This window comes from Pristiophorus japonicus, chromosome 8 (genome assembly GCF_044704955.1).
Source record: "Pristiophorus japonicus isolate sPriJap1 chromosome 8, sPriJap1.hap1, whole genome shotgun sequence".
In the NCBI taxonomy this organism is placed as follows: Eukaryota; Metazoa; Chordata; class Chondrichthyes; family Pristiophoridae; genus Pristiophorus; species Pristiophorus japonicus.
Genome location: NC_091984.1, coordinates 196,239,869 through 196,258,672, shown reverse-complemented (window position 1 = coordinate 196,258,672; position 18,804 = coordinate 196,239,869). Strand labels below are relative to the sequence as shown.

The 18,804-nt window shown below is 43.7% G+C and overlaps 1 long non-coding RNA gene across 1 annotated transcript in view; it reads left to right on the top strand.

The window, feature by feature from the left end:
- LOC139268272 (uncharacterized) overlaps positions 1-13,841 on the top strand; it is a 98,013-nt gene extending 84,172 nt beyond the window's left edge. The window contains exon 3 of the long non-coding RNA XR_011594000.1: positions 13,694-13,841. This is a non-coding gene — a long non-coding RNA (uncharacterized lncRNA). The remainder of the gene's footprint in view (positions 1-13,693) is intronic.
- Positions 13,842-18,804: the final 4,963 nt, after the last annotated feature.

The window sequence follows — 18,804 nt, the reverse complement described above, 5'->3', positions numbered from 1 at the left end:
AGCCTTCAGAATGTATTTACAAATGCTCGACGTCACCTGTGGCTCAGTGGGTAGCAGTCAAATGCCACTACCAGAGACTTGAGCAAAAAACTCCAGGCTGTCACTCCAGTGCACTACTGAGGGGGTGCCATCGATCGGATGAGATGTTAAACTTGAGACTCTGTTTTCCTTCTCAGGTGGATGTAAAAGATCTCTATTTTGAAGAAGAGCAGGGAGTTCCCTCTAGTGTCCTGGCCAGTGGAATAACTTGCTGATATTTTCCAGGATCACACCTGAAAAATGTTCACTTGAGCAAGGTACCAGAGAGGAGCCATGCCAGTGGAACTATAACTCGACACCTTCAGGAAAGTAGGAAAGAAAATTGTTAAAAAAAGTCAAACTACTTGTTGATTAGTCATTCCACAAAATTACTGAAGATGGCAGCAAACCATTTCGTATGACCTAAAAGTAACTATTTCTCAGTACAAGATGATTTAAAAAATATATTTTCCTACATTTGAGCAGTGAAGATGGTAATTGTACTTTTGTTGTGATATATTGTGATATGTTTGCATTTGTAGCAAAAATACTGTCAATAAATACACTTGTGTTTAAATGGTCAACAACTTATAACTTGTGAAAGAGATTAAGGGCTCAGTTTTGGCCAAGTTTGCTGTTTTTTTTGGAGTAACTTGGTTTTTCTGGCGTAACTTAAAAATCCTCATTTTCCCCAATCAATTTGCACCAGTGTAACTGAGTTAGTTACGATTTTTTTAGTTTAGTTTTTTTTCTCAAACGAGGGTGTTACCAGCCACCTACGCCAGTTCTGCCCATTTAGGCAAGTTTGGTCAACTAATAGTTACTCCAAATCTACTTAGGCCAGCGTGTGTGGTCATTTCAGAAAACCCTTGCGGAGAGTTAAAGAAATCGGCGCAGGTAGGTACATCGGAGGCCATTTGGCCTGGGATAGGGGTGGGAAGTGGAGAGGACCTGCCTGCATCTAAACCACCAAGCCTGACAAATCACCAAACCTTGCAAACAAAAAGTAGTAAGAATTCAATAAGAAATAAAAAATTGAAGTAAGTCCTACCTTCATCTTCAAACTTGGCCTGGGAAGGCAGCGGGCCGGCCGATGTGGGAGGCCATTTGGCCAGGGCTAGGGGCGGGCAGGAGAACTGATAGAAATCATTGGCAGACAGGAGCACTATCTAGCCCTGGCCAAGTGGCCTCCCGGAGCGATTTCTAAGAGATCTTTCTAAGACACGGGCAGCCGAGTTTTGGATCACCTCAAATTTATATGGGGTAGAAGGTGGGAGACCAGCAGGAGTGCATTGGAATAGTCAAATCTAGAGGTAAAAAAGACATGGATGAGGGTTTCAGCAGCAGACGAGCTGAGGCAAGGGCAGAGACAGGCGATGTTACAGAGATGGAAATAGGCGGATATGTGGTCGAAAGCTCATTTCAGGGTCCTATATGACACTAAGGTTGAGAATAGTGTGGTTCAGCCTCAGACAAATGTTGGGGAGAGGGATGGAGTCAGTGGTTAGGGAACAGAGTTTGTGGCGGGGGACCGAAAACAATGGCTTTGATCTTCCCAATATTTTTGGAGAAAATTTCTGCTCATCCAGAACTGGATGTCGGACAAGCAGTCTGATAATTTGGAGACCATAGAGGGGTTGAGAGAAGTGGTGGTGAGGTAGAGCTGGGTGTCGTCAGCGTACATGTGGAAACTGAAGCCGTGTTTTCGAATGATGCCGCCAAGGGGCAGCATATAGGTGAGAATTAGGAGGGGCCAAAGATAGATCCTTGGGAGACACAGAGGTAATGATGCGTGAATGGAAAGAGACGCCATTGCAGATGATTTTCTGGCTACGGTTAGATAGAAAAGAATGGAACCAGGCGAGTGTTGGACGATGGTGGAGAGGCGTTGGAGGAGAATAGAGTGGTCAACCATGTCAAAGGCTGCAGATAAGACAAGAAGGATGAGGAGGGATAGTTTGCCTTTGTCACAGTCACAAAGGATGTCAATTGTGACTTTGATGAGAGCTGTTCCGATACTGTGGCAGGGACGGAAACCTGATTGGAGGATCTCAAACATGTAGTTGCGGGAAAGATGAGCACGGGTTTGGAAGGCGACAACATGCTCAAGGACTTTGGAGAGGAAAGGGAGGTTGGAGATGAAGTGGTAATTTGCATGGATGGAGGGGTAAAGGGTTTTTTTTGCAGAGAGGGGTAATGACAGTAGATTCAAGAGGAAAGGGGACAGTAACTGAGGAGAGAGAACTGTTAACAATGTCAGCTATCATGGGAGCCAAAAAAGGAAGTTGGGTGGTCAGCAGTTTGGTGGGACTAGGGTCGAGGGAGCAGGAAGTGGGTCTCATGGACAAGATGAGCTTGAAGAGGTCATGGGGGGAGATCTTAACAGATAAACATCACAACCATGCTTTAGACCCCAGTCCATCCATGAGCATTGCCACGGGGGATCAGCTAGTATTCAGTGACAAAACAACGATTGAAATTAGCTTTTTAAAAGGCGAATTGTTCAATATTGCTTTTTGCCTCACTGCACCATCCAAAATATGTGGAGAATGGGGATTGGAGAAATAAAGCAGTTAAAGAGATGGAACCACTCCACATTTGAGGACTGAAAACTCTGTCAGCATTTGTATCTTAAAATATGCTTTACACATCTAACTCTAGATTTTCAACAATTAATGACAATACATATGCCACTGTTTGTAATGTACAATTTATTGTATTATATGCAAAGTCTACCTATTCAAATAAAGGTTTTGTGAGTACTCATCAAAATGGAAATATCTCACCTTGACACATCCCAACTAAACATTCTTTTTAAAGGAAGTATACAAAAAGAGAAAGAAACCCACTCATTTCTAGAGAGGATTTTCTTCTCATGTTGAGAATAACCTGTCCAAGGAAAGGAGCCAATTATCTGCCAATGTAAAGAAACTGCCATCCAAAATAATGAACTTCTAATTGACTTCAGGATCTACTTAAACTACTTCCCTACAAGGAGGTACGTAAGTAGTGAATTTAAAGAGACAGGCTAGATTAGCAGCTAATCATTACAACCATTGAACAGACTGCAGACAACCCATGAGCAAGGTCATGGGAGATCAGCAAGGCCTCATAAATTAACATTATCTTTCAATTTATTGTCTTGATTTATGTTGAATTGCAAAACGGTTTTGATTAAACAGCAAGTTCCGATGCCAACGTCAGAACCTTTACATTTTGGGGTTTTTTTTCTGTCTCTCTTCCTCTGGCTTTCATACTTTAGTATTCATGCCCTGAAGCCTGTAGAACGTCTTCACTGGCTCTGAAAGCTAGGTAAGTTTTGATAGCAGGCTACTGGATCTATCCTGTATAGTTCATAGGGATTCAATAGCAGCACAGCAAAACTAACAGATCTTGTTATCAGCTTTACGTGCCAAATAAACTTATTGAACAACAGATTAACAACCAAATAAATAGCAGTAATATAAATTCATTGTAGATGTTATAATAGGAAAATAATGAATAGTTTATGATCTGTATTTTTATAATTAGTGTCAAAGTTAGTCTTTCCTTCTTACCATCTATGGGAGCAAATATGTTTGATAGGGCTAGAAATTGCACTGTTTCACCGCCCGGTTTCTCGGCGGTATTTGCCGTTTTGGGTGATATCTGGGTCGGCGAGAAATTGCCCAGCTGAGTTACGCCGGCGGTTTTGAGATACCGCAGGGGAGTGGACCGTCGGCGTGCATAGTCCTCAGATCGCCCTGACACAATGTTTGGCTCAGCGGTGACCCGTAGGTAAGTATAAAAAACTGCCCACGAGAATCAGCAGAGCTGGGCGGTAGGTGAGTAGCTCTGCAAGAAAAAGGTTAGTAATTGATTTTTTACTCATTATTTTAAAATTCTGTTGTGGTGATTTAAGTTAAAAGGGTCCTGAGAATGTTTTTATGATTTTTTCTGTTCTGTTTTTACAAAAAATATTTTTAGTGTTTTTCTTCTCCTAGCCTCGGGGTAAATTTTTAGTAAATTTTTAAATTATTGCCCATTTTCTTTAAGAACCGCCCAATCGACCCTAAATTCCACTTTTTCACCGAGAATCGGGGTGCAATGCCCATTTTTTTCGCTGGACGATTTTTTTTTTGGGGGGGTGGGGGGAGTTTTCACCGGTGATAATCTTCGGAATCTTAGCGGTCTTTTGGGCAGCAATCGGGCGCTGCCGGGTTGTTAGGAAATTCTAGCCCAAAGTCTCCATGAAGTTCCAGACCAGCTTTCTCCCTGATTAAACAGTCCAGGCTAATTCAATCATTTCCAAATAGTTATTGAGACTGGGGGAGAAATTTGGTCGTGCCTCTGTTGCGATGTGGTCCTGAGTGGAGCAGCAAATTTTGCGCCGGCAAATGGATTGCGTCTGCCGCCACAGAATTCATTAGCTGGGCCCGGAGTTTGGAGCGGCGTGCGAAGGGAGATCTCTTTTAGGGCGCTAGGCTGGCTGAACAAGCGAAAATCCGGAGCTAAGCAGCCGGCCTCGGAGCGCTATAAGAATGCCCTCGGGGGGAAAAAAAAACCTGGATAAAAACACCAAAAACATTCTCAATACATAACGCATGCCACCACAACATAAATCGCATAAACCCCCAATCACATTTACCTGAGGTCGGTATTACTTACCTCACCGTGGCCGCTACAATTTGGAATGGCAGCTTCCAGCGGGGTGCTCTACAGAGCGTCACGGGTCGGGTGGCAGCCAAAAATCGAACTGGTGTTGCAACCAGGGGTGTTGCGCACTGGTTCGCCACTTCCTGGCGGTAATGCTACCCGCCCCCTCGAAAACGGCAGCGAATGTCCCGGCGGGGCTCTGGCTGCCTGCCAACTCACCGTCGCCATTGCACTGCCGCCAGGGGCAGCAGAAGACCAAAAAATGCTGCCCCTTGTATCTGAATATCTGTCAGCTAAATATAAAAAGTGGTTCTAGTCATACACATAACAACAAAATACACGGTATATATTTTGTTTGAATTGTGTAACTTGGTTGCTCCTTCGAGCTGAAAAAAGAATCGAACTGTCCCTGGAACGTTTGTATCAATGTAGGCCGGGGACATGATTCTGAATGCAGTTGGTTTTAAACTCCATGAGGCAGATTTTAAGGTTTATCCTCATTAGCTGGCAGGTTGCTGGCGCCAGATGGGCATCCCCTCTGCAACTCACTGGCTCCTGCCCCTCCCAGCCCCACAAAATTAAATGAAAATGTCCCCGACAGGCTCCTCTTCAGCTGGACTGCCAGTTGATACTGGGTGGATGGAGCGTGTATGGCACGTACTCCACCCAGCACTGCCTGATAATGTCAATCGGGGTCTTGTGTATATCGTAGGATCCCGATTTGTATATTAAAAGCGCCTACCACCCAGCTCAGGTAGGGGCCCCATCCACCCAGCGGTAGGCCCTGGGTAAGATAGGAATGGTGACACTGTTGCCGAGAACGGGGTGGTAAGTCATTCCCCATTTTGAGATATGGTTGACATTTTTAAAATAATGCAGGAAATAGATTTTGTTTGGGTGGATAGGTCATTTCAACTTGTTAGGGATGGGAGAATTAAGGATCATGAGCCTCTGAAACAGATTACTGAAGCTTGGACTTCCTGAAAACCTTCAAAAGGGATCTGGACAAGTTCCTGAGAGAGAAGAATATGCTGAGTTATAGAAGGTAGGTTGTAGGGTAACTGGGATTAACGATATTCATGAGTTACTGTGATCTCATGGAGCTAACCTGATTGCCTTTTGGAGTTGGAGAAGAATTTCCCTAAATTGGTTGCAGCTGTTTTCCCTCTATTGCTGCCTCTCCCAGGAGACAACATGACTTGTGGCCCCAGTGTGTGTCAGGATAGAGGAGGAGGGAAGACGCCAGAGTTGTTACTCCTCATTGCTGTCCATTGTTGGCTACTAGAAAGTGTAGGTGTGGGGAAATCAGGTGAGGGCAGGCTGTATCTCTGGTTAATATGGCTACCTTTAGTGTCAGCAGTGGCTCAGTGGGAAGCACACTAATTTCTGAGTCAGAAGGTTCTGGGTTCAAGTCCCACTCCAGGAACTTAAGCACATAAATCTAGGCTGACACTCCAGTGTAGTGCTAATGGAGATGCCACCCTTTTGGATGAGACGTTAAACTGAGGGCCCATCTGCTCTCTCAGATGGATGTAAAAGATCCCATGGAACTATTTCAAAGAAGAGCAAGGAAGTTATCTCCGGTGTCCTGGCCAATATTTATCCCTCAATCAACATAACAAAATCAGATTATCTGGTCATTATCACATTGCTGTTCGTGGGAGTTTGCTGTACACATTTCCGACATTACAACAGTGACGACACTTCAAAAAGTAATTCATTGGCCGTGAAGCACTTTGGGCCATCCGGTGGTCGTGAAAGGCGCTATATAAATGCAAGTCTTTCTTTCTTTCATGCGTTACCTATACTCATACAGGACGAAATACTACTTGGGAGAGGGACAAGATGACTAATGGTGCAGGAACTGTGGCCCATCATGGATCACCTTCAGCAGAGGGAGAAAAAAAATCTTGTCTGAAGTTGATCAATTCCTTATTGCACATTTTGTAGCAATTTAAAACAAATATCGTGGTTTATGGAATGTAAGATGGTGTCGAACATATATAGATGTTGTACACATGAATCTAACACTGGATCCTACTACTCGATGAATAACAACGTGTTTACTGTTCAAATGCAATCCTATCAGCATCTCTGTGCTCTTCAGCAGCCAACATCTATGGTCCACTGTAATTTGAGGACATACTGATTAATTATGCATGGCCTTCCATACAAAATATAAGCTTCTGTTCTGGTTAACTGCTATTTAAATTGCGCCGATGGTAAATAATTAAAAAGCTGGCCTTTCTTGAGAAGATCTGTTTGTAATGAGGAAACCAAAATAGTTGATTGTTTTTACATGACGCTCTTGTGTTTCCATGAGTGCAAGTGATTCCATTCAGGCAAACTGAAATCTAATGATTTTTGTGCTATAGATTTTGAAATTGTAAATTTAAAGCCATTCGTTGTTTACTTGATCGGGTCATTTGAAAACTGTATCTGTCTTGGCATCTTATAAAAGTCAATTAAGGATGTTCTGGCATGTGACAGGATCAATCAATCACCTTCTTCACTGTGCCACTGGCTGTGGAGAGTTCTCTGTTAGAGTTTGAGCCCAACAGTGACTTTTGAACAATACAAACGATTAAAAATAATGATGATAGAAACATAGAAAATAGGTGCAGGAGTAGGCCATTCGGCCCTTCTAGCCTGCACCGCCATTCATTGAACATGCAACTTCAGTACCCCATTCCTGCTTTCTCACCATACCCCTTGATTCCCCTAGTAGTAAGGACTTCATCTAACTCCTTTTTGAATATATTTAGTGAATTGGCCTCAACAACTTTCTGTGGTAGAGAATTCCACAGGTTCACCACTCTCTGGGTGAAAAAATTCCTCCTCATCTCGGTCCTAAATGGCTTCCCCCTTATCCTTAGACTGTGTCCCCTGGTTCTGGACTTCCCCAACATTGGGAACATTCTTCCTGCATCTAACCTGTCTAACCCCGTCAGAATTTTAAACGTTTCTATGAGGTCCCCTCTCATTCTTCTGAACTCCAGTGAATACAAGCCCAGTTGATCCAGTCTTTCTTGATAGGTCAGTCCCGCCATCCCGGGAATCAGTCTGGTGAACCTTCGCTGCACTCCCTCAATAGCAAGAATGTCCTTCCTCAGGTTAGGAGACCAAAACTGTACACAATACTCCAGGTGTGGCCTCACCAAGGCCCTGTACAATTGTAGCAACACCTCCCTGCCCTTGTACTCAAATCCCCTCGCTTGAAGGCCAACATGCCATTTGCTTTCTTAACCGCCTGCTGTACCTGCATGCCAACCTTCAATGACTGATGTACCATGACACCCAGGTCTCTTTGCACCTCCCCTTTTCCTAATCTGTCACCATTCAGATAATAGTCTGTCTCTCTGTTTTTACCACCAAAGTGGATAACCTCACATTTATCCACATTATACTTCATCTGCCATACATTTGCCCACTCACCTAACCTATCCAAGTCGCTCTGCAGCCTCATAGAATCCTCCTCGCAGCTCACACTGCCACCCAACTTAGTGTCATCCGCAAATTTGGAGATACTACATTTAATCCCCTCGTCTAAATCATTAATGTACAGTGTAAACAGCTGGGGCCCCAGCACAGAACCTTGCGGTACCCCACTAGTCACTGCCTGCCATTCTGAAAAGTCCCCATTTACTCCTACTCTTTGCTTCCTGTCTGACAACCAGTTCTCAATCCATGTCAGCACACTACCCCCAATCCCATGTGCTTTAACTTTGCACATTAATCTCTTGTGTGGGACCTTGTCGAAAGCCTTCTGAAAGTCCAAATATACCACATCAACTGGTTCTCCCTTGTCCACTTTACTGGAAACATCCTCAAAAAATTCCAGAAGATTTGTCAAGCATGATTTCCCTTTCACAAATCCATGCTGACTTGGACCTATCATATTACCTCTTTCCAAATGCACTGCGATGACATCCTTAATAATTGATTCCATCATTTTACCCACTACCGATGTCAGGCTGACCGGTCTGTAATTCCCTGTTTTCTCTCTCCCTCCTTTTTTAAAAAGTGGGGTTACATTGGCTACCCTCCACTCCATAGGAACTGATCCAGAGTCAATGGAATGTTGGAAAATGACTGTCAATGCATCCACTATTTCCAAGGCCACTTCCTTAAGTACTCTGGGATGCAGTCCATCAGGCCCTGGGGATTTATCGGCCTTCAATCCCATCAATTTCCCCAACACAATTTCCCGACTAATAAGGATTTCCCTCAGTTCCTCCTCCTTACTAGACCCTCCGACCCCTTTTATATCCGGAAGGTTGTTTGTGTCCTCCTCAGTGAATACCGAACCAAAGTACTTGTTCAATTGGTCCGCCATTTCTCTGTTCCCCGTTATGACTTCCCCTGATTCTGACTGCAGGGGACCTACGTTTGTCTTTACTAACCTTTTTCTCTTTACATATCTATAGAAACTTTTGCAATCCGTCTTAATGTTCCCTGCAAGCTTCTTCTCATACTCCATTTTCCCTGCCCTAATCAAACCCTTTGTCCTCCTCTGCTGAGTTCTAAATTTCTCCCAGTCCCCGGGTTCTCTGCTATTTCTGGCCAATTTGTATGCCACTTCCTTGGCTTTAATGCTATCCCTGATTTCCCTTGATAGCCACGGTTGAGCCACCTTCCCTTTTTTATTTTTACGACAGACAGGATAGTTCTCCAGTGACTGAATAGGCAAGTGCCCTGTGGAACTGAAGGTCGCAGCTTCAATCTCTGGTCTGCAGAATGATCTAATCTCAGCATGGCGACAGGTTGGCTGCTGAGTATGTTTATGAATGTTGGTCTGATATCAACAAAGAAAAAATTGCATTTATATAGCGCCTTTCATGACATTAGGAAGTGTCAAAGCACTTCACAGCCAATCTGCCGTTGAAGTGTAGTCACTGCTGTAATATAGGGAAATGTGCAGCCAATTTTTGCACAGCAAGGTCACATACAGCAATGAGATAAATGATCAAAGAAACTGTTTTTAGTGGTGTTGCCTGAGGGATAAGTATTGGAAAAGACACTGGCAGGACTCGCCATCTAATAATGCTATGGATATTCTTACATCCATTCCAGAAAACAGGCAGGGCTTCAGTTTAATATCTCATCCAAAAGATGATATCTCTGGACTGCACTGGAGTGCCAGTGGAGATTATATGCTCAAATCTCTGGAATGGGGCTTGAACATATAAGCTTCTGACTCAAAGGTGAGATGACTACAACTGAGCCAAGGCTAACAATCATGTCCTAGATGAGGCATTATTTCTATCAACTCAAATTGAGCAAAACTGAAGCCATCGTATCTGACTGCCATAAACATTTTTGGTTGCTACCAATACTTCCATGCACTGGCTCTGACTTAATCAACCTTTCCTGGCTCTTATTTCAAGCTAAATACAGTGTCGTGCAACTTTGGTATCCCGATCAAGTCTAAGCTGAGTTTTCTACCTCACATCCGGTCAGTCACAAAGACCACATTCCTCCAACCTCCAGAACATCAGTGACCCACCCCTCCCCCACTACTGCCAAGATCCTAATTCGTGCCTTCATCACTTCCAAGATTGAACTCTGCAAATTTTCTTAACAGACCTCATCACCTCCACCATTCACAAACTTTAGTTCATCCAGAATTCTTCCACCCATGCCATCTCCCATACAGGCTTTGACACATCTATTACCATCAACCTTGCCAATGCTATTAAAGTTCTCTGGTTCCCTGTGTCCTAATAAGTCAATCTGAAATTCCTTGCCATAATATTCAAATCTCTTTGTGGCCTAGGCATGCATTCCTCCACTCCTCTGACTTCAGATCACAAACATTAAAATAAAGTACAAAAACAAAATACTGCGGATGCTGGAATCTGAAATAAAAACCAAAAATGCTGGCAATCTCAGCGGGTCAGGCAGCACCTGTGGAGAGAAAAACAGAGTTAATGTTTCATGTCCATGACCCTTCGTCAGAACTTGAAAAGAGCACATTCTTAAGCACTGAAAAGGGGAGGGGAAGAAAGAACAAAAAGGAAGGTCTGTGATGGGGTGGAAGGCAGGAGAGATTAGAGCAACAAAAGGGAGGATGGGCCGAATTGAAATGGTAATGATAGAGGTTTTGAAATGGTAATGATAGAGGTTAGAAAATGGTTTATCTGGATAGGGTGTGAATGGCGTAGTAATGACAAGCTGCCGTTATAGACAAAGAGAAAAAAAACATAAGATGGGGGTGGAGGGAAAGGGAGCCAAAGATGGCCAGAGGTTATGCTCTGAAATTGTTGAACTCGATGTTGAGTCCAGAAGGCTGTAAAGTGCCTAAACAAAAGATGAGGTGCTGTTTCTCGAGCTTGTGTTGAGCTTCATTGGAACAGTGGAGGAGTCTGAGGAGGGAGATATCAGAATGTGAGTGGAGTGGACAATTAAAGTGACAGGTGACTGGAAGCTCAGGGTCACACTTACGGACTGAATGGAGGTATTCAGCAAAGTGGTAACCCAATCTACGCTTGGTCTCCCCAATGTAGAGGAGACCACATCATGAGCAGCGGATACAGTATACTAAATTGAAAGAAGTACAAGTAAATCATTGTTTCACCTGGAAGGAGTATTTGGGGCCCTGGATAATGGGAAGTGAGGAGGTAAAAGGGCAGATGTTGCATCTCCTGCACTTGCATGGGAAGGTGCCGTAGGAAGGGGAGGGGATGCTGGGAGTGATTGTGGAATGGACCAGGGTGTCGCGGAGGGAGCGGTCCCTTCGGAATGCTGAGAGGGGAGGGGAGGGGAAGATGTGATTGGTCGTGGGATCATGCTGGAGGTGGCGGAAATGGCGGAGGATGATCCGTTGAACGTGGATTCTGGTGGGGTGAAAGATGAGCACAAGGGGAACCCTGTCATGGTTCTGAGAGGGAGGGGAAGGGTTGAGAGCAGAGGTGCGGGAAATAGAACAGACAGGGTCGAGGGCCATGTTAACCATGGTGGAGGGGAATCCTCGGCTAAGGAAAAAGGAAGACATGTCAGAGGCATTAGTGTGAAAGGTGGCGTCGTCAGCTGCGACGGAGATGGAGAAACTGGGAGAATGGAATGGAATCCTTACAGGATGTGGGGTGGGAGGAAGTTTAGTCCAGGTAGCTGTGGGAGTTGGTGGGCTTATATTGGATACTGGTCGAATGTCTATCCCCAGAAATAGAGACAGAGAAGTCGAGGAAGGGAAGGGAAAAGTCGGAGATGGACCATGTGAAGGTGAGGGAAGGGTGGAAATTGGATGCAAATTGAATGAAATTTTCAAAATCAGGGCGAGAGCAGGAAACGGCACCGATAGTCATCAATGTACCAGAAAAAGAGGTGAGGGAGGGGACCTGAGTAGGACTGGAACAAAGAATGTTCCACATATCCCACGAAAAGGCAGGCATAGCTAGGACCCATGCGGGTTCCCATAGCAACACCTTTAATTTGGAGGAATTGAGTGATGTCAAAGGAGAAGTTGTTCAATGTGAGAACAAGTTCAGCCTGGCGAAGGAGGGTGTTGGAGGATGGGGACTGGTTGAGCCTCTGCTCGAGGAAGAAGCGGAGCGCCCTCAGGCCATCCTGGTGGGGGATGGAAGTGTAGAGGGACTGGATGTCCTTGGTTAACAAGAGACGGATGGGGCCAGGAAACTGGAAGCTGTTAAAGTGATGGAGGACATTGGAGGAGTCGCGGATGTAGGTGGGAAGAGAGTGGACAAGGGGAGAAAAAATAGAGTCGAGATAGGAAGAAACAAGTTCTGTGGGGCAAGAACAAGCTGAAACGATGGGTCTACCGGGGCAGTCCTGTTTGTGAATCTTGGGAAGGAGGTAGAAGCGGGCTGTGGGGGGTTGGGGAACTATGAGGTTGGTGGCTGTGGAAGGAAGATCTCCAGAGGCGATGAGGTCAGTGACGATCTTGGAAATGATAACTTGATGTTCAGCAGTGGGGTCATGGTCCAGGGGGAGTTGGGAGGAGGTGTCAGAGAGTTGGCAATCAGCCTCTGCAAGGTAGAGGTCGGTTCTCCAAACAACAACAGCGGCACCCTTGTCAGCAGGTTTAATGACAAGGTTGCGGTTGGATCTGAGCGAGCGGAGTGCTGCAAGTTCAGAGGGTGGTGAAATAAGATAGTTGATCCATAATTCTGAAGTAGTGTCATGACCATGTTAAATATGTAGACTGGTGTTACTTGAACCACAGTATGAAAAAAATAGCACTGGAAAGATTTGCATCCTTTAAAACATACTGAAATCTATCAGCATTCTCGATAAATGACAAGTCATCCAGAATGCCTCAGGCTCTATTGTCAGCCAAGTTGAGGCTATATTTTCATCAATCTGGTATTTGCTAAGCTCCAGTGGATTCCCATATTGCAGCAAATCAGCTTTGGCATTATGTCTCCTGAACTCCATAATCTCCTTCAGCTTCATGTTCCTCTCTGCACCCTCTGCTCCTCTGACATTGGCCTAATTCTTGTTTTATGTTTTTTTCTGCTCCAACAATAGGCGGGTTCCTTCAGCAACTCTGTTCCCACCCTCTGGAACCCCGCCCCTCAGCATCTCTCAATATCTTGCCTTTAGAAGCTTCACAACAACTGTGCTCTTGCCCCACCCCACCCTCCTCCATTTCCACCACCCCCCACCCCCTAAACCCCCAACCCCCCTCCCCACCCAGACCATCTTACCTTTCTCCCTCCTGTTCAGTGTCCACTTGCTATTCACCATCCTGTAAAGTGCTCTGAGATGTATCTCTGCTTTAAATGTTCGCTATAGAAATATCAGGTGTTGTTCAAATACATTTTCAGTAGTGATGAATCATTCCTGGGAAATACAAGCTTGTGTTGACTAATAATCTATGCTAAAGCAGAAAGGTTCTCATTTTCATTGGATCATTTTTCATTTCGGTTTTTTGAACTAAGCTATAGAGTGTAAAAATATTTATCTAATACTGGACTTGTTTTCGAAGAAAATATTCTCATTGCGTACTTTGATTCGTAATATGTCATCATGCCCTTGTCCTGTTTAAAGAATACATGCTTTTCCTTTTTACAAACTGCAGTGCATTTAAGTGACACAAGATGGCTCTCCAACTCCATTAATTGTAAAACTGCCTCTTCAGTGGTTTTGAGAAAGCAGGAAGGAGATCCAATGGAGCATATGAAGAGACAAAAACGTGAAGGAGAACCTGCGAGTCCTTGAAATTATTCCAAGCAATACTACCTATTAATGCTGTTTAAAAAAAAACAGAAAAATGGTTCAAAAAATGTAATGAAACTCTTGGTAAAATAGAATGATCCATTTTTAATTAAAACTGTTTCTTCCTGCCTTGTAAATGTTCTGACACATTTTTATTTTCCTGTAAAACTTGACAATCACATCAATTGAACCTACAAACCGTAGCAGTCTGCACTGCAGAATTCAATAGTGGAAGGGGACTTGATGAACTAGAATGACAAAATTAAGCGGTTTTAAGAGAAGTAGTGTTTATGCAACTCGGTTTGAACAATATTGGGAATAATTTATTCCTTTTACAAGATCAGTGTGTCTTTGTGTTTGTTCAGCGGTGATGTTTTTACTTGTTGGTCCTCAGTCTCCCAACCAGGTGCTTATCTAATGAATTACTGCATTGACTCCAGGACTCTGCTCCCAGGCATAGATGTAATTATATAAACTACTTTTAACCACTTCAGGTGGGCAGTATCCATGCCAACAGCTGCTAGCAGCTGTGGGAAATATAAAATCTGGTACCAAGACATCAAATAGCAAAGCTCACAATTGTAAAAAGGAAAACATCTATAGTTTAGAGAATGAATTTCCAGACCCAGAATCCTTAGCGACATGGTTTCATTCAAAATAACTTGGTTTGGCATGAGGCCTCTGAATGTTGCAATAAAAAATAATTATTTCATTATAAATGTAGGAAGCACAATTAACTTAATTGATTTAATGTCACATTCCATTGGGTTAGGTTGAGGTAATGTTTATTCCAGCAATTTTCAATGTATTGTATTTTTACCGTAACAATGTGCTGTTTTGTATAAATGCCAGATTCATTTCAACTTAACCTATTTTGCCATTCTGCAAAAATCAGTAAACACTTACAAAAGCTGTTCAAACTCTTATGTGAGACCAACTCACTTTAGCTATCACTTTCGTTCAGGATGCTCTTTAAATACCATGTGGGATGTAACAACACGTGCTATACTGTGTTTATACAGAGGATACATTGACTGCTGTTGCCTATAAATAAGTATTTATGGTATTCCACAGGTTGAACCTCCCTTATCCAGAACTCCCTTATCCGGAACCACCCCTCATCCAGAACCATTCCTGGCCACCGGGTGGCACATGCGCAGAACTCCGACCTGAACAAATTGAAGTCCTTCCTCACTGCTGACTCCCACAATCGCTGGCCTGACTCCGCGATCCACCGCCCACCCCTCCATGATCACTCTGCTGCGCTCCCAGCCCCAAGCCAGCCAACCCCGCTATTCCCTTGCTCAGTACCTGTACCATCCAATTTAACGTCACCATCCCTCGTCCAGAAAAATCCCTTATCCAGAACAGGCTAGGTTCCGAGGGTTCCGGATTAGGGAGGTTTAACATGTATTACATTACAGAAGTGCAGCCAACCTATGACATGTGGTTCTTCCTCCTTTGGCTGCATTCTATTGTGTAAACAACAGAATTACCTGGGAAAGAACAGCATTGTAGACCTATACAAATTTGAGTCTACGAGCCTGCTCTGGTTACGGTCACAATGAATGTTTTTTGGGGGGTGTCAGTGTCACCGGTCACACATGCAAGCAGACCTCATATTCCCCATAATTCAGAGTGCACCTTTGCCAGTCAAATATCGAGGTAAACAACAGCATGACCCAGAGATCTGTTACTCGCTACACCGAGTACTGGCCTATATCATGTACTGCTGAAGGTGCAGTCTTTCGGTTGAGACGTTAAAATGAGGTCCCGCCTACCATCTCAGGTGGATGTATAAGATACCATGCCGCCACTATTCTGAAAAAGAGCAGGGGAGTTCTCCCCAGTATCCTGGCCAATATTTATCCTTCAACCAACAGTAGTAAAACAGATTACCTGGTCATTATTTCATTGCTGTTTATGGGTGTTTGCTGCAATGTGTGCAAATTGGCTGCTGAAATTCCTATATTGCAACAATGAGTACACTTCAAAAGTAAAGCACTTTGAGGCATCCTGAGGTCATGAAAGATTCTACATAAATGAAAGTTTTTCTTTCCTTCTTTCTGACTACTGTCAATCACAGAGGACTTCAGCCAATCAAAGCTTTCCCCTCTATCCCTGGATGGGACATACCCTTTGAACTGTGGTGGTGGGGGTGGGGGGGGCTGGCAGCAGTGCAGCTTCTGATTCACTCTGAAACAAAGGCACCAAATTATACACCTCTTAAGATTTAATTAAACCAGATAGCCATTCATTAATATTGGACTCATTGATAAATACTCTGTGTAGTGCTGTTGTAATCCCTTATATGCTGATTATAGCAGTTCAAAAAATATAAATTCAAAATTGCAACACAGGCAAAACTTCATTTTGTCGCTTTGTGGAATCAGCATTGCACACCAGCCTCCTGCCTTGTAACAGCAGAACCCAGAATACCAACGATGATCTGCTTTGGGCGCTGAATGTTAAACGATTGGAGGTCACCCTCTCTACATTGGAGCAAAGAAGCCAGTGGATAATATTGTCTGGTTTTCAATTGCATCTATTGAACAGGCAAACAGCTTTCTGCCATCAAAGTTTACTGAGTATCAGAGATGGGCCGCTGGAAACCATAGAAGGGTCCCTTTATTAAATGCGTGTTTTTGGCTTGTGAATGTTCTTCCCTTCCCTTCTCTCCTGCGACCATTGACTTGGCTGGGATCACTTGACTGTGAGCGTCAGCAACTATTTGATAGCAAGGGGCATCACAGCCATGCTTGGCCCTACAATGTCCACACACATGCACTTTCAGCAGTGGTTACTGGGTTAAAGAGCAAGAATGGATATCCTGATTAATTCTCTCCTCCCCAAATCATTTGCAACACCCTAACTGCTGCCTTGGTTGAGATCAGCCGACTTAGCACAGACCTTGGATTGAACCTGGGGCCTTCTTCATCTGTACAGCTTATCTACTCATTGAATAACCACCCATTTAATGAGTGTAATCTTGACTGACACTTCAGTACTGTACTACGAGAACAGTGCATTTCCGGAGGTGCCATCTATCGGCTCAGGTACTAAGTAGAGGCGCCGTCTGCCTGCATTTCTGAGCAGCCATTTAGTAATACCGAGAGGATAAGTACAAGATCCCTCAGCTCGTAGCCTCAGGTGGCAATCCGCATGGCACTCCTCACACCACTAGTTTAAACAATAGGGAGACACATTTCAAGCAGTGTTATAAAGTTACAATACAAATCCAACGATGCTCCCTCCTTATTTAACATGAAGCAAGCGTATTATGCATTTTGGCTCTGAAAAAGCAGGAAGGCATTTCATTCATCTTTTGTAAAGCATTGTGAGGCAGCACTGAATGATGTAGCCTCACTGCCATTGCCAGTTTAATGCACTTTAAAAAGATTCCATTGTTTTCCGCACAATTCATTCCCTTCAGGCAAAATTAATTGTCATCCTTTGCATTGTCTGTCAGGATGTGCCGTCTGCAATTCTGCATATTGGATCCCTTGCTCTCAAGATACAGTCATAAGCATCTTGGAACTGTTTGCTACCCACACCATCAAAGCAAGGATGGGGCACACATCTCCCTTGTCTGGTAGCCAAGATGTAACACAGTGTGTTCGGTAGATTTAACATTTGCAGCTTGAGAAGGATTAAAAAGGTTTGTACCTCGTGATAATCACAAGCAGCTGCGATTGATTGTGGGATGCCAGATAGATTTCTGTCAGATATATAATGGGTCATCTCCTCAGTATTGTCATGGTAAAGATTACGAACTGAACTTTAAGCCGCAAAATCCCCGACTCAAACGATCTATTTGTAAATCAACTCTTTATTTAGGCTGATTTAGAACTTAAAATATCTGTGCTGAATGAAATAAAATAAAATCTAAATATCTTTAAAAAATTAATTACAGCAATTCAAATAAGCTGCAAGCAAAATTGCATTTTTACTGATTTTCCAGGATATTCTTTCATCTCGAGTCCTTTTCTATTATTTGAGGGAAGGACTTAGATTACCATTGGCCCTGAAATTCTGATCGGAGGCTTCCTCCGGACAAACGCTTCTGACCCGAAATTTCTCTACGAGAGTACCTGGTGGTCCCAGAGGTGCCTTGGATTCGGGTCGGAGGCCTTCTTTCCATGCGCTTCGCAGCGCATCCACGTATTCTAGATACGGACAGATCAGCTGGAGTCACGTGGGCCTGGTTAACCAATCACGGTACAGTATTCTCCTTGATAGTAATGGGAACTTCGATTTTATGAGCTCCCATTACTATCAATGAGAATAACCCTCTAAAACGCACAAACACAACATTATTAAAAAAACACCACAAATATTTAAAATTAATTGAAATTAAAGTTAATTAAATGTTTTAGAAAAAAAATATATATTTTGGATTTTTTTTAATGGGCTAGGACCGCCACTTTTTTTGCAAGCTTAACGCCCACTTAATGCCCATTTTACCGCTGAAATGACATATAAAGCCCATATATCGCCCATTTTGGCATGAAATGGAAACTGACGGGCTTTTTTAGGAGACTTATCGCCGAGCATTATTTTCCCAATGGGTTTAACGACGAGAAAAAATATCACCGCCCGCCCACTTTTTTGGGGCGGAATCAGCAGAATGGGCGAATTCAACGCCCATAATATCGCCCAGTGTTACTTTCCGCACGCCGAGATTCAATATTAATGCCTGCCCACTGTTTTTTTGTCATAAAGAGCATATTTACCCAAACTAGCGGCCATGGAGATTGCCCACCTTCAATTTCACCACCTCGCACACATATCGCCCACAATATTGCTCGCTCAAAAAACCGCCCACAAAAAGTGGAACTAACCGGAACGAACGCCAGTGGTGTGGCTAGCATTTGTTAAATCTCACTCTTATGTGAGGAGCTAATATCGGAAAGATTTGACTGAAAGAGCACTGATGTGAGTGACAACGCTGACACACTACTGTGTGTGTGCAGC